The sequence below is a fragment of the Rhynchophorus ferrugineus genome, unplaced genomic scaffold (genome assembly GCF_030347505.1).
Source record: "Rhynchophorus ferrugineus isolate W39M unplaced genomic scaffold, kcgeb_rfMv2 rfM6, whole genome shotgun sequence".
Lineage (NCBI taxonomy): Eukaryota > Metazoa > Arthropoda > Insecta > Coleoptera > Curculionidae > Rhynchophorus > Rhynchophorus ferrugineus.
This window is the reverse complement of record NW_027472585.1, coordinates 21324939-21342431: the sequence shown is the minus strand read 5'-3', so window position 1 is coordinate 21342431 and position 17493 is coordinate 21324939. Positions and strand designations below refer to the sequence as shown.

Below are 17493 nucleotides of genomic sequence, written 5' to 3'. Positions count from 1 at the left end.
CCAAATTCCTACAAGTAAAAAAATATGAAGGAAGTTTTATGGTGCTAACAGTTAAAGATTGAAATTATGTGAATACACGGACGTAGAGGAATATGTTTTGACATATTTAAACAGCGCTTCAGAAAAAAGTTCAATATTTCGCAGTAGATTTATGTCATGCAGAGTTCCGTAGTAGAAAGTGCGGAAGTAAATGAAGAAGTATGCGATGAGTGGAAAGGCAAACTTGCAAAGCAGATCAATAGATGATATCTTTATGACCCCAAAGATATCATTAACGTCCATGAAACAGGACTTTTCTACAAATATTTACTGGAGAAAACCTTATCATATAAAGACGATAAGTGTCATTACCAGGAAAACAGCAAACTTTTAACAGTGTTGCTAGGAACAAACTGTACCGGGACATACAAAGTTGAACTACTCATCATTGGAAAATACAGAGAACCATGGAGAAAACGTACACGTCAAACACTAACGCTTGGGTGACATTTCTACTTGTCAAAGTTTTAAATCAAGTCAGTGAAAAACAATAACACATTGTTTCAATAATATTGGACATAAAGTTCCATATGATATTGAGAACCATGACTTTCAACTCGCCGAACTTGTTAAGGTCCAACAAAGAGTTCCAACAAAGAGACTGAGTTCGAAGTGTTATTATCTTTGATGATAATTTAGCCCCCGCACTGATGTTGTCACATCTCTGTTGCCAGTTGGTAAAGAAGAAGCGGAAGAAGGCGTCGAAGAAGAAAGTTAAATTAATCAATTGCAATTTCACTTTTAAATTTCACAAGAAAAGATGCTCGTAACGCTTAGATGTGAATTTCTCAAAAAGAGCTTTAAATGACGGTGCACTCAAATCCATCACGAATTGTCATCAATGACCTTTTTTCCTAATCAAGAGAAACAAAATAAAGAATGAGGTAGTATAATTAGATTGTTGATGTTCATTGTTTATATGATAATATTGTTATTTCTGTCTTGAGTGTGTTTTAACTAAAGTGTGTTCTCATTTATTAGTTCCCCTTGAAATTAGGGAACTGATAAAAGAAAGACGGAAAGCTAGAAGAGCATGGCACAGAACCAGAAATGTTTTAGACGAAACAATGTTTAATAGAATTAGTAATCACACAAATTAAAAGATTAAATAATATAAGCAGAATTGCTTCCAAAAATATGTAAGTGAATTAAGTCCAAAAGCAGATAAAGATTACAACTGGAAGATTCAAAAGACTAATTAATAGAGTACCGCCTATTAAAAACGATCTGAATGAATGGGTTCCCCGCAACGATGGTAAAGCTGAATTATTCGCAGAACATTTAGCTAACGTACTTCAATGGAATGATATAGAATCTACAATAGGTATAAATCCTATTTATCAGCCCGATGTAGCTGTAAATTTGATTTCTTTAATGGAAAGTCCAGGAATTCATGAAAAACAATAATCATGTTGATATATATATTCAGTGTCTGTTTGAGACTGAAGCATATTCCGGAATGTTTTAAATTTTCCAATTACTATTAACTATTAATTTATTACTATTACTATTAATTAAAACCGCAATTACCAATGCTTATCGCTACGTAACCAACGAAGTCCTACATGAACATGCGATGACCTCGAGATCAAATGAAATAAAGTTGCTAAATAACAGTAACGAGGAAGTTTTAGAGCTACTGGACAACACGCGGGAAATCAGAAAATTAAAGCGAAACAAACCACACGAATTTGTTTAGTGTAGAAGTATGTATTCTTATCTTTAGCTTAAGTAGATTTGTTTTATTTTAATTTGGGAAATACATAGTGATATATTCATCCCGTACTCGCTTTGTTTATGTACAATCTTAATTTGTAAATTAAGATTGTACTAAGCATATCTATAAAATGTAATTAATTAAAAAATATTAGTGGAAATCGTTCATTTTAACAGATTAACCAGATAAATATTTAGGTAATGTTGAGGTTAATAAATAAGTTTTGTTATTTTGTTAAAACAAATCGTAGTCCAACCTAACATCTCTCAATATAACAAATCTCATTGTAACTATTAACCTGGTATAACGAATATTTTGTAATTCTCTTCAGTTAATTCCATTATGTGAAGGTTGCACTGTATAAGGAACAAATTCTTTGCGCCAACGACGAGCTGTTGCTGCATCGGCGGTTGGCAAACACCACAAGGGCGGGGGAGAGTGATTTTCAATTATTCTCCGTAAAAAATATAGTGTGAAAACAGAGATATGAGAGCAAACAATCCTTTGTTCGGCTATTAGCCCTCTTAAGTCGTAAACTTGTTCTCGCACAACGTTCGCCAGCACCCCAGTGCTGGCCCTCGCCCCTCTCGTCCTCGCGCCGCGGCGCCCTTATTTAGGGCTCGGCGCTCTCACACGGCCATCCCGAACACGTACGTGTCCTCACGGCGCCTGCGCGCCCGTCCAGTCAATGAATGAACATTAGTCCTGCCATGGCCGGGACAGCAGTGATTCGCCTCAGTTAACGCACATTCAGCGGACGGCCAAAATTTCTCAATACAAGACCGAACACGGTAGGGAACCTACAAATAAATATATAGCGACGGATATCGTGCCGTTAAATCCCCGACAAGGTTTCAAAACGCGTCTGTTCCACGTTCTTTGTCGATCCGTTCTTGTTTTGTTAAGGGGTTGTGGTGGTGTCGTTCAATCCACCGTTGAAACGCGCAATAAACCTCCATATTCGCGCTAATACCGCTCGTCGTTTCCATCGGTAAACTTTACCAGTGTCTTCAGCATCAGAACTATTTATTATCCCGGACGATAGTAATCATATGTGGGTGGATCATAGAGGGTGGAGCGAAACCATGAAAATCATCTAGCAAGTTGTGAAACATCGGCGAGGTAAGTTAAAAAAAAATCACGCACACAAACAGTATTACAAAATACAGAATCGTAGAGGGTGTCGAGTGTTTTCTTTGTTTTATTGGTGACAGAATCAAGACGTGTGGGCTCTGATTAGTTGCCCATTTGATGTGTTTTTCCAATTAAACTGTTACGTAATCTTATAATGTTCCGATCTGGATTTATCCTATTTAAAATATGTTAATGGCTTTTGAATATGCGATGTTGGTGTCTGTGACGATATAGTAATTTAGTTTAAAAATTTAATTTTAAAATACAAACAACCATAGCATTAAAAACAATATTACGCTTTCTGGATAAGTAAATATTATAATAAAAATAATTATTTTACCAATAATATTATCGTTATTATATAATTTATCCACCAAATTGAAGATCCGTGTTCATCCTGGCACTATCCAACAATTAAAACTACTATTCTATGGATAAGATGTATGACCAAGTAATACACATTGTCAATTCGAGAATATAAACGCAAATATTGTTTTCTAACCTAATATATTCTTCCAAAACGTAAATTGTCAAATGTCATTATTTTAACATCATAACCTATTAATGAATGTGTTAATCTATCAAGGTATAAAAGTTAAATTTGTTTTCTGTCATAATCTATTTAACGATTTCAAGTTATAACATAACCCTGCCAAATTAGATAATATAATATCTAATACTTATAATTTTAAAGTGACATAAACTGATTTAAAACGTATTGTTTAAAACTTGGTTTATAACCTCTATAATAGTTAAGTATAATTAGTTTATAAATACTATAAGGCGTGTAAGAAGGCTTAATATACCAATTTAGTATTTAATATTTTGTTTGAAACGTATACTAAAATGTCAAATATAATTTCTTTACTTTGACATGATAACCTAAAAATATTTTGTTTATTTACCAACGTATAAATGTCAAAGTTGCTTTCTGACTTCACTTTTCAGAGATAACTTTGTTAAATATGGAATTTGATAGATTTACGAATATAATAATAATAATAAAATTACAAACAAGTTGTTTCTCACCTATATTGAAATAACATAACTGCCAAAACGTTAAAAACTAGAGAGACATTGTATATTTTAAATAAACTTTATTCTAAAAAAATATTGAAATTAGGAAACCTAGAAAAAATGATCATGGAAATTAATATCACATTTTGGTACACTTTTGGTAATAGTAGGAGTTTTAATTTGGAGATGGCTTGTACCATATATCGTTAAAAAGTTAAATAAAATATTTTCTTGGAATTTAGGATAAACTTGCTAATTGTTATGCACTTTTGTATTGACTGTAAATACAATTTTGGTCAATTACAGTTATAGTTACACACAGTACAATTACAGTTAAGAAGATTCTATTGTTTTCTCATGCTGTATATAGTTATTTCTATATCAGTAAAAATTCATATTTGGATTTTGAAATATAAAAACATATACACGTGAAAATCGTTTTCTAACTTCACTTATCTATGAGATAAAATCTATCTTGTCAAATATGGAATTTAATAGAATAACCTTAAAATATTTGAAAACTATGAACTAATCATAGAGAAACAAGATTTAACTTCATAGGAAATTTTGGCGAAATGTTTCGCGACGTCCAACATGTAGATGTCGCTATTTTTAACATATTATTTGTTTTATTCGCTATGCTAAGATCCGCGACGGGATCTGATTGGTAATGGTAAAATTTGTATTCATTCAGCCAGTATCCCACTTTCTGCTCATTCTTACCGTTAAATTACTTTAACTCTATAACTTCAGTCCAGATGTTCCTATAAGAGCATACAAAGTTTTACGTTGTACCTTAGTATACATACCAGGTTATTTAGTAAAACTTTTGAAAAAAGAAATTAAGTGTGACATACAATTATGAATAAATCAGTAGACCCACAAATTGAGACTGCTTCTATAGAGGCAAGACAATATCTCGTGCCCCATATTACAACAAAATTGTTTTATTATACTGTCAGTAGGTCTTTGAGCTAAGTCTTATTTTATTCAGCGATTTTGCCACGTCGATAATATAACAAAATTTTTCTTTAAAAAAAAAGTAAATTTAAAACCATTCAATTGTACATAGCATAATGATCTTTTGGATAAAATATTTAAAATACTAACAAGGTGTGCTATATATTTTTGAGTAAAACAGGTGAACAGAATATTAAGAGCGAAAGACTCAACGTTTGCTTTCAGTATAAGAAAACAAAAAGACAGAACTCATAGATCCTATTAAATTGATGGCACTAAACAAATATGAAAAATAATAAAGTGGAAGAGATAATTTTGATTTGCAAAACTTTGTCTTAGCAATTTGCAAAATTTTGAAAATTGCAATGCACCAAAGTTTTTTGCTTAAAGTTTTATATATATGTATATACTATTTATATATCATAGATATGTTTATTTTTATATTACATTTATATATTGTAGTTAAATTTAATTATATATTTATATTTATTTATTATTAAGTGTTATATTTATATTTAACTGAATTTTATTTAATAAATTTATTTCAGAATTTTTTTAAATTAAAATTTCATTGGTCAATTAAACGTGACGTCAAGGCTGTCACGTGCCAAACATTACTAATCAGCCAATCAAATGTTTTCACTATAAAATATTTTTCCTACAGGTGCCTATAATGGAGATTTAAATTGACCAATAAAATTACTTGAATGGCCCATTATGGCGCCCTCTGGATGTTGGGCAAAGCAAAACCTTCCGCCAGAGTCCCCTATTGAGTTGCATCTCTATTACTCTACGAAACTAATTCAAAATGTTTCAATTTCTGACTTATAATTACTTTGCAAGCTTTGTAAAAAATTTTTGTAAAAAAAAAACTCAGGATAAAAATGCCAAATATGACGTACTTTTATGTTAATTGTAAATTCAAATTTGGCTAACTACTATTTTTTCTTTTAAAATTAATCTGAATTTACCAATTTTGGAGTTAAATGTTGATGAGGAGCGATAACATCGTAAGAAATGACAAACGTCAGTCATCTTATCTTATCAAAAATATATTTTTTTTTCTATATTGGAAAAAGATCCTACTTCTTTTTTTGTTTCGAGCTATTCTAATTGTACATGTAAAGCCTATAATAATTATATAACTCTTAATTGTTTAATATATTATTTTTATAGCTATAAATGCATAAATGTTGACAGTATATACATTTATTAATACTTTGAATTACACTCGTTATAGGTTCAAGAGGAATATCGCGTTGTTCACTTTATTTGAAATATAGTAGGGAGCATCAACAATGGCACGCAGCACTTTATTTTGGAACCGTTGAATAATGGATATATTAGATTTGCTAGCGGATAGTACCCCATAGTTGGATTCCATATGACCAAATAGGCTTGAGTATAGACTCAAACAGCAATACTTTGTTATCTAATGATAACTTGAATTTGCGTCCGATGAGCGAATACATTTGATATAATTTAAGTCCAAGTTGTTTTCATTTAGAGAGTATGTGCTTCTTCCAGGTGAGGCGTCGATCTAAGTGTATACCAAGATATTTAACATGCTCTGCTTGGGGTAGTTGACGATGATTGATATTCACTGGTGGACATGTTCTTCTACGCAGCGTAAACGTTACATAGGTGGATTTTGTTTCATTGGCTTTAATGTGCCATGTTTTCAACCATAATTATATTTGCTCCAGGTTGGTTTGCACGTTTATTGATGCTGTGAATGGATCTTCATGGGATGTTAAGATTGCTGATTCGTCTGCGTATGTTGCCAGATACAGTACTGGACCCAGTATACTACCTTGTGAAACAATTATTAGAAAATGAAAAACATTTTTGTAATTCCATTTTCGACCAACATCTACATTCATTACGATTTTAAAAGAATATTATTTTTTTTACATTATTGGAATACACAAGAATATGTATTTATATATAAACATCAATTTTTCAAACAATTTGAAACAAAAATTAACAAAACAACTTGTTTTATCAAGGCACTTATCGTCAAGTAATCTTTTTTAAATACATTTTCCGTTTTTGCTCGACAATAAGCTACAACTTTAACAGTTACTTCTTCATTTAAGCCAAATGTTCTTCTTCATCGTTTTCATCTATTTGTGATGCGGTGTATTGTCGTTCAGTAAAAGCTATTGCAGCCGGCTTGGTTGGCGCAGTGGTGTAGGCAATAGGACGGTCCACCTGCTGTTGCGATAGTCGCGGGTTCGAAGCCTGCTGGGGCATGGTCGTTAATTTATGTTTGTGATTGTCCTTAGGCAAGAGTGTAAAATCCGACAAGGAAAATGATCTCATTCACGCCAGTAACCAGGCTGGGGAAGACTGGATGTCCTCTGGAAGATTTCTAAGTTGGTCACTCGCCAGTCGGTAGGTTAATGCCGAGGATCTTGATTTGGAATACACGTTAACCTGTAGGTTCAGTCCAGATAGACTCTCGTTGGTAAAAAGGACACTTTAAATTATAAAAGAGTTGTTGCGTTAAAATTACTGCAATTTATAAACCAACCGCCAGATGCTCGCGGAATTTTGATAATGTATTTTGTAAGTTATAAATGTAGGAAAATATGGGTTAATAATTATAGTCTTAACCTAAACTTAAACATATAAAAATTTTATTATCCAAGTCTAAAAAACTTAATTTGCGATAGGAAGTTTCATTTTCACACATTCAATTCTAACTCAATAAGTAATCCGAATCAACGGCAACACCAGGCAAACAATTTCGACCATACCACTCGTCCTATTTGGCGTTTTATCAAGGCCATTCAATTCGTTGTTTCGTATAAACTGTCCATCCGGTCAAATGAAAAACATTAAATTTTCCGGTAGAAGAGAAACGGATGGATCAGTTTTTGCGCTTTGTACCAGACAAGAGGGAAATTTTTCAACGTCGACATCAATTTTTCATGCGGATAAACAGCTTTACGGTATATTTCATCGTTTGACGTATCGCAAGCCCGACAAATGTGCAAACGATACTGTTAATTGTTTTCTAATTTTATTCAATATATTATATATCAACATATATATTTTCAAAATAGAAACAAACCTGTTAAATGGCAAGTTTTTAATTGGTCATATAGCTATGAAATAAAAGACACAGGAAAGTAAACAAGATGTTCTGGTGGATTATTGGTTCGTTCTGGGCATGCGCATTATACTAATCGAAATCTGGTTATGTTTGTTATTTACTAATTCTATGATTGTTTTCACTTATTAATTTTTTATATGTAGTTGTAAAAATTTAGTGAAATTCAGAAAAAACAAAACACAGTATTTTATTGGTGATAGAGAAAATTAAAAGATTATAGCAAAGCTGAGTCGACCAAATAATTATTTTATATTAATAATTTGAGCTTATTAATCCCAGTAAGTATCTATTAGTATATTATATGTTACTTGTATAAAATGAATTAGAAAACGTTATAATTATAAATTTATATAAAACTAAAGAAAAATTATAATATATTCTAGTCCATTCAAAGTTGTTTTGTACTTACGTCATCTAAATTTGTGACGTCAAAACGTAGCAATTTTGCCGCATTAACTCTGAGTTTTAATTCAGTTGGGCTTTGATATACAACAAAATTTTTATCCAAAAATAATTTAACAAAAATGTTATCAAATATAATATATTTCGAGATTATAGTACATTTAAAAACTATAGTTAAATACACAGCCATAATAGTTAATAGGTTAGAGTTATAACCTCTTATCAATATTGCTTTCAAGAATTTTGCGTACGTTTAACAACCGGACGACTTTGACAGGCCCATTCGTTTACGTGTTCGAACTAATCAGACAGCATTTTATCTCTTTTTAACTAGAATAACATGAGAAGGAAAATATAGTCTGATTCTGCGGCAGGCAATACATTAAACATCTTGATGACGCATACATAAAAAATTTTGAATAGATTATATCTAATATTATTGTCGTTGTTCCTAATGATCATTAAATAAAATATACTGAGTAAGCATGTAGATTTGAGAATAATGTGTTAGGAATGGGTACTGATGTAATGATGTATATAGTAATAATGTATGTATGTATGTAGTAATACTGGGTATGTAATGTCACAAGAGAAGATTCCAGAGATATAACGTACATTTAGAGCACATAAATGGTTTGAAAAGATCAAATGCAATTCAATTTTGAAATAATATTTGACATTGAAAACTTAATTTTGTTACTTTCGTTATGATTCATGTTTTCCATATCTTGGTTAGAATTTCAAGATGATTTGTTACTAAAATTTGTTTCCACAGTATTTTCAATATAAGATCAGAAATGTATTTTATATATATTTATTATATTTTTATTTATTTTATAATATTTATTAAAATAATAAATGTTTGTATATTAAAATTATTAAATTACTGTCAAATAATTAGATCTAATTTCCATCAAGTTTCAATAATTAACAAAGTATTGATAAGTTTTCTTTTTTGTTCTGGCCTAAAACCAGGCGGTGGAATACATGACGCATACCTGGTCGCGGAGACTTGCCCTGGAGTGACAAGTTAGACCGGGTTATGTGGGACTGCCTCTGGGCTTACCAATACACTAAACCGAAACCGTTCACGTTCACAGTTGACCCTGTGGATTGCTACCGCCAGTGCATTAATTTTGGCGATATGGCACCCGCTGATCGGGCAGCCGTGATTGGGCTCGAGGATCCGGCGATTCTATTGATTGATAAACTTGAGTTAACACACGACTGGATACTGTCGTATGGTGGCAAAAGTTATGACTGCAGCGACGGATGGGGTCGTTTCAGCCTGAAGAAAAAAAAAAAGCGGGGGGGGGGGTTAGCGGTGACGCGGTGCTAAGCTCCCAACATGTCGACCAGCTCGCGAACAAGCGCATTTTCAGAAGAACTTGAGTTGAGTTGTTGTTTGTGGAATGATTGAGATATGAAATGCTTGATTTTTATTCTTATTGAGTGTCAGTTTCCCTATGGATTTGATTATTTCTGACAAACCATGGACCGTTTAAGATTCTTCCGAAGAGCTTATTTTGGAAAACTTGAAGCCGTTTAACCTGGTTGGGTGTAACAAACTTGAAGTAAAGATTAGATCCGTAGCGGAGTACGACCGAATTAACATCTTGTAAAATAAGCAATGTGCTCTTTTCTTGGCAGATCTGAAATTAAGAGGTTAAATAAGGCTGAGGCCAGCGGCATAATTGCTTAATTTATTATAGTCTTATAGCTTTTTTATAGTCTTATTCATATAGTGTTTATCTTTTATCCACATTTCTTACCTAAAAGCTTGTTGGTTTTTCTTTCTTTTTGTGTCACCGATCTAACGGCTATTTATGGTTGCTTGATTTGAGCTATTTTCGTTTTATTGGAATATATTTATTTGTAGCGCATATTACACTAAAATATTAGGTCTAAAAATTCTTCGTCTTTATAATCTTTAACCGTATCAAATTTCAAACTTCTTGGTGCTCCCGTTTTCCTCAAAAAGGGAGTCGAAAATCTCGCTAGGACCATTAATATTTAGATTATTTTAAGTTATTTAGCGAAGAAAAAATGCATATTAGTGCATTTCAGTAATATAATAAATATCTATTGATAGAAGCTTGATTTTATTTTAATTTTTTCAAATTTCAGTATCATTGATTGTCCTAAAATATTGATAATTGTAATCGCATTTTGAGGAATCGTTTTTTTCTTTACAATAAATGTGCTTCTCAACGAAATACGGACATAAAATCAATATAAATGTCAAACATAACCAAATTAAATTGAAATGTTATTTATTTAATAAGTTTTTAGGTGTGTCTGAAAACATAACCTATATTTACTTTCTTAATTTAGCAACCAAAATATTCGAAATTATAATGTATTTGCTAGTAGAGTAATGTTAATACAACACACATTTTAAGTATATATCTAGATAATAAGAGAATATTAATGATTCTTTCATTAATAACCAATGATATGACTTAGCACAGAAATGTTTACTTATTAGATACATTACCCATAAAGTAATTATTTTAATGATGTACCAGACTTAAATCATGGCCCACTTTCTTTTACTGATAAAGAACAGAAACTAATTAATCTATAAAATAGTGATAACAAACATTCCTACATATTTGCCAGATCTATTGCTTGGTGATTAATTATTTCCTACGCAATTAACAGTGAGAATATACAGATAGAAATATTTCTGCTGGAAAATATACACCGATATTTAATCTAATGGGTTTGTTTCCGTCGTTTTTATGATATTCGATATTGCTTTAAAATGAAAATATGAAAATATTATTTAGCAATGTATTTAAAATAAGAAACACAAAATAACCTTATGTCGGGTATTTGAAATATAGAATACAAAATACAGTATTTTAACTGTTTTTATTTAAAATACAAAATACCGTCAGGATGGATGCAAATTGGTGAAAACAGAATAGAACTCAGCCTGTTAATCAGTAAAAGAAGAATTTTCTTCCACGAAGACTAGTTTTTATATTAATATTGGATTAATATATTGGAAAATGAATAAGATCTGCTAAGTAAACAATCTTTCTACAGCTTCTGAATAATATAAAACTTGTGTTATATGAATACATGGCTAATTGTAACTGCATTTTTAATATCTGTGGTTGATCACAGCGCCTGATCGTAAAAACTCATCATCATCTTCTTTACTAGTAGTGGTATTCCTTTTAACCCCAGGTATTATTTCATGTTTTTTGTAATTTTTCCGTAAGGCGTAAATTGAAATTCGTTTGCTCTCATCTGTTGTGTTGCTTTCTGACAACTAACGCATTTTGTGACCAGGATTCACGTGACGTTTGATAGTTATTTAAGTATATAACAACATTCTAATATAAATATAATAAAAAAATAATGAAAATAAAAAAAATGTTATAAAATATAATTTATTTTGACATTACAGTACATCTAATGCATATTTTATCGAATGACTTAAACCACAGTTAATTAAACAGTCACAATAGTTTATAGGTTAGAGTTCTATTTACATTCAACTCTTTTCTAAAGGCTTAATCTACCTAATTAATAATTCTACATCCAAGTAATGTATATTATTTTAATTAGGGAACATATTTTGCTTTTTATTTAGTTCAGTTCAAATGATTCAGAAATCACAGCATTTCTCGTTAGTTTCTTCTGTTACTACCCGTGTACATTTTTCTTGATAAAAGTGGATTTAACCACGGCATTTTCTCTAATGCATTTGCCATATCTTCAAAACAGTATTCGTTTTCTACTCGTACTATTTAACCAAATGCTCATATATATTCTGAATGATTACACACACTTCTATGCACATACATTTTTCATACTTTACAATACGATAACTCTGTCTTGGTATTGTCAACATTGAATCATAATCCCATATCCAGAATGTTTCATTGTCGGTTTCTGAGCCACTATTTCCAATCTAACACTAGCTCATAATTCCACCATTTGTCAATGCCCTGTTCTGTGCGTCTGATGGAGTTAATCCAAACCAAAGGGTGTTTGGTGTATTGCTTTCCACATATCCAAACAGTTCTTGCTTGTATATCTTTCTTGTTATGTATATCTACTTAGTAATTCTTTGCCACATCCATAACAATTCGATTTAATTGAATATTCACTGATAGGGAGGAAGACACCACCCCACTCTGTGGCCATATCTACCGCATATCTTTCTTTCATACCTATTCCTAAAGAAGTAAATTAGATAAAACACAATTGAACATTTCCTTTGTATTTACCAAGTGACAATTTGAAATACTTCATTCTTTAATATGGTATCTTCGAAACTCAATTTATGTTTTGCCTTCCAATCATTAATTAGAGCCTTTGCCGACTACTTGTTGGGACCTTTTGGTCTCTAGTATGAAGTATAATATATCTGCAATGAATTATTAAAAATTATTGTTACTAACAAAACCTAATCAAATGTTATTCTAACTTTTACCCTTTTCCATTAACTTCTGTTTTCTTTACACTCTTTTTATTAATGTCTTGCTAAGGATGGCCTAATGCTCCCTTTTGAAATGCCTATGTCTATATATAAGTGATGACTTATTCAAAGTGCTGCATATCTCTAAGTTTTCTGTGGGTACTTTCCATACTAACAGTTATCTCTGAAATAATTGCATTAAATTATTTTTATATTAATAAAACTACTCACCGTTTTTATACATTTCATAAATTTAATCTTGAATATAGCTAACATCAAGGTATGTAGATACTTTATTCTCTGTGAATTCAAAATTATATCGTTTCTCTTTAATTTGGGAGATTTTAGTTATAGTGACAATATTAATATTCAGTGCAGCTGCAGCACAATAAAAATATTTGCTACAAAAACCCCAGCAAACGGACACCCATTACCTCGCTTCTGTTCGAAGTTATTGATTACGTCCCTATAATCTGTTTCTGACTGACTGTTTATTTGGCATCAGCATTCTCAACCAAAGTAATCAACAATTTAAAGCAGTGAATCGAAATTTATCAAAACAAGCAAAACACCAAAACAACCTTTGCCCACTTACCTCTTATTGTCACTAATGTTTTGAAAAACTTTTCAGACATTTGACAACCGAACGACTATCGTACTGACCGAGGTATCAGACAGCATTGTATCTCTTTTTAACTGGAATACAATGATAATGGATTGAAAATATTGTCTGGCATTTATGACGTGACGCTTCTTTGGATAGACTATAAATTATCTATAATTTAACGGCCAAGACCCAATATGTAATTAAAATACCGTTGAGAGTTGCCTAAGTGTTTTTGATATCAAACGCCAAAATGTTTGCCAATCCAATGTTAGATTTAATAGATAATCGTTGTGAAAACGGAAAACGAAACCTCTATCGTCGAAAGTCGGTGAACTCCGTTACACTTTAATAGAGGTTAAGCCTTAGAACTCACCAGCTTCATTGAGCCACGGTTAGATTCAATTTAACCGATTTGAACGTCGGCCAACATTTCATATCGTCTTTTATCGCAAACTTTTCTGTTCCATTTGGTTTCTGGGTCTCCTTTAAAGCCAGTTAATATCGTAAATATATATCCAGGCCGTCGAGCTGTCGCTCGCTCTAGATTCCGCCACGGCAAAAAGGGGAGAGACGTCATAATTTATCTTTTACCATGTACGAGAATATATATCGGAGGGAATGTTGCTGCTTCTCCGCCCTAGATGAACGAACGTGCTTAGTGGAAAACACTCAGGCCGAGACGATTAGTTTCCGTTACATTTTGCGACGAAAACACTGCTCGTTATTAAAGCGAACGAACGCGTCATTTATATCCGTACACGTATATTGTTAAGTGGAAATATTAACCTATTTCTTGTGGAGCGATGTCAAGGAATGACATTTAAAGGACAACATAACCTAATTTATCATTTTTATGTATCTCTTCGTTTATTATTGAAAATTGATATAAAAGAGTCGACTCATATCATAGATGACGTCGGATATATTGCCAATTGCAGTTTGTAAAAATGTAAGCTACGTTTTAAACTGCTACCTGATTTTTCCTTTCCATTTTATGTCAGCTAAAAAGAGATAGAATGCTATAGTATTAATGGGCCATGTTGCGAAATGTGTGCAAAATTCTTGAAAACATTAGTGACAGTAATTAGAGTAAATCGGCATATAGTCTATCCAAAATCATAATACAATATTCAGAACGTTTAATTCAAGTGAATAAGTAAACTGTTAATTTCCGATCTATCTAACATTTCTTCACGAATTCATATTTTGATGTTCACTGCTTCTTTGGATAGACTATATGTTTCAGACCAAAAGTTAAATTTGATGCTGTAGAATTGCGACGTACTAACTTCATGAATTTTTATGACGTGTGGGTTGTTTTATTGGATGGGCTCCAAAGTTTTAGTTTAATATCTTTTAATATCGTTATTGTTTGTAATTAAAGAAAGATATTTGGAAGAAGTTAGAGAACAAAACAAAATTACTCACTTTTGCTGAATATCTATATAAGAATATTGGAATTATATCGAAATATTAATTTAGTTAAATGTGAAAGTTATGACGTTAAGACGACTATAATTTTCTAAAAATAAAGACGCACTGAAAGCAATCTTCTACAAAAAAATGAAAAAATTAACATGTCTACAACATATGTAAAATTAACCTTTGAAATTATAACTCAATCTATTTGAATCCCCACATCTTGGAACACGTTTCGTTTTTTCATTTAAATAAATAATTTTTATCCTAAATGCTGCAAAAATGTCATCTGCATCTAGTCCTGTGTTGTCTTGAACTAAACTAAAACAACTACTGTTGTATTTCAAGACAGTATTTAATTTCTAAACTGTATACATTTTCCAAAAATATAAAAGTCAATCTGAAATTGACGGCATGTAACAGGTCAATTGAAAAGTCCCCGATCTACCATAGTAAAACAATTTTTTTTGCCAAAATTTGTTCACCATTTTTGTAGTACGATTTGCCCTTTGCTTCAAAATAGATCTCAGTTTCGTCGATCACCTCTTCATTCGACGAAAATGTCTTCCCAGCCAGCATTCTTTTGAGATCTGAAAACAGGAAATAGTTGCTGGGGGCCAGATCTGGAGAATACAATGGATGAGGAAGCAATTTTCGGCCCAATTCATAGATTTTTGCCATAATTTTCACTGACTTGTGACACGGTGCATTGTCTTGGTGAAGCAGCACTTTCTTTTTTTCAAATACGGCCGTTTTTCGGCGATTTCGTCCTTCCAACGGTCCAATAACGCTATGTAATAGTCGATGTTGAATGGTCCTTACTTTTCAAGATAGTCAATCAAAATTATTCCATGCGTATCCCAAAATGCAGACGCCATGTACTTGCCAGCCGACTGTTGCGTTTTCCAATGCTTTGGAGTGGGTTTATCGTATGCAGTCCACTCGGATGACTGTCAATTGGACTTCGGAGTGAAATGATGGAGCCATGTTTCATTCATTGTCATATATTGTTTCATCCATGTCTTGATGTTAATAGTCTAATTAGCATAGCTATCTAATAGTCGCTGTTGATGGTTCATCCTTTTTCAAGGTTGTGAATGAAAATTATTCCATGTGCATCTTAAAATACGGACGCCATAACCTTGCCAGCCAACTGTTGCGTTTTCCCACGTTTTGGAGCGGATTCATCGTGTACTTGGATGACTGTCGATTGGACTTCGGAGTGCATCACCCATTTTACACACAGCTTTCTCATACCCAAATATTGGTGAATGATATGATGTACATATTCAGTTGTATACACAACCTCTTTTGAGCGTCCACTGCGTTCATCGTCTTCGGTGCCAATTTCACTACGTCTAAACTTAGCATACCAATCCTCGATGGTGGATTTCCCTGGGGCAATGTCCGGAAACTCGGCATCTAGCCAAGTTTTTGCTTCAACTGTATATTTTCCCTTAAAAAATGCTATAATTCACAAACTAATGATCCGACAGCTGGCAAATTTATACACGCATCTTTTGAGGGTTAGGGCTAACTAAAAAACATATGGATTTAATTCTAGTAGCGCCATCTATGTGTCAGATCGGGGACTTTTCAATTGAGCTGTTATATGAAATGATAGAATAGTTTTCCATATAAGATTCTCGAAAAAGAAATAACAGTGTTTCAATTTCTAAAAAATTCGATATTCAATATTTAACCCACCGTCAGTAAAAAGTTGACTCAACACAATGATATTAAAGAATAGTTAAAAACTTATAGTGTATTAGAGAGCATTGTTAAACAAGAACTTTCTTACAACAATGCGTAGTTCAATTTGCTGAAGTGCCGTCGGTAGATATGTGCAACAGTAATTTTATTCTGTTTTAGTAGTTAGTAATACGTTACACCATGCTGACCTGAATGACCATGCACATTTCATCGGTAGTCACAATATGCTACAAAGAAGACGAGTTGTTTCTTTCTTGGAATGCAATTAGATCGCATTGCTAAAATTGCCTGAAATGGCATTTTCACTCAATTCATATGGTATTCATTTTCACACACGTATCTTTCCCATCGTATGTAAATGCCTGGAAACAATTGCATCATCAACAGCTAAGTTGCCTGAACGAATTTTGAGACTTTGTTCTGGGTTTTTACCCATAATAACTTTTGGCTTATTATTGCACACATCTTAATATAGATTTATCTAAGATCTATTCGTTTATCTGAATCAACAAGAATCTAATTCTTGGAATACCTGGCTCGCGACGTTGCCAGTTCTTGTAAATTATATCTATATTTGAAGATTATAATATAATTATCTTGAACTAAAAATTTCCGTTTAAAATTCTGAATGGAGAAAATAGAACAATATGTAAGATAACAAATATAGTTTAAGGAAAACATATTTATCTAAGATCTATGAATTTATCTCTCTTATCACAATAGCATATTAAAACTAACAATAATATAATTCTTGAAACATCTGGCTCGCGACGTAGCCAATTCTTGTAAATTATATGTTTATTTGAAGAATATAATATAATTAACTTGAATTAACAATTTACGTTTAAAATCATTTTGAATGGAGAAATAAAACAATATGTAAGATAAATTATATTTCCATTATATAGTTCTAAACGCACTTTTTT

General features: G+C 32.0%; 1 protein-coding gene across 3 annotated transcripts in view; it reads left to right on the top strand.

Moving 5' to 3' along the window:
- The first annotated feature begins 2457 nt into the window (after positions 1-2457).
- Liprin-gamma (liprin protein kazrin) overlaps positions 2458-17493 on the top strand; it is a 159014-nt gene continuing 143978 nt past the window's right edge. For all 3 annotated transcript variants that reach the window (XM_076407976.1, XM_076407977.1, XM_076407975.1), the window contains exon 1: positions 2458-2878. The gene's annotated coding sequence lies outside the window, so the exon portion shown is untranslated. The remainder of the gene's footprint in view (positions 2879-17493) is intronic.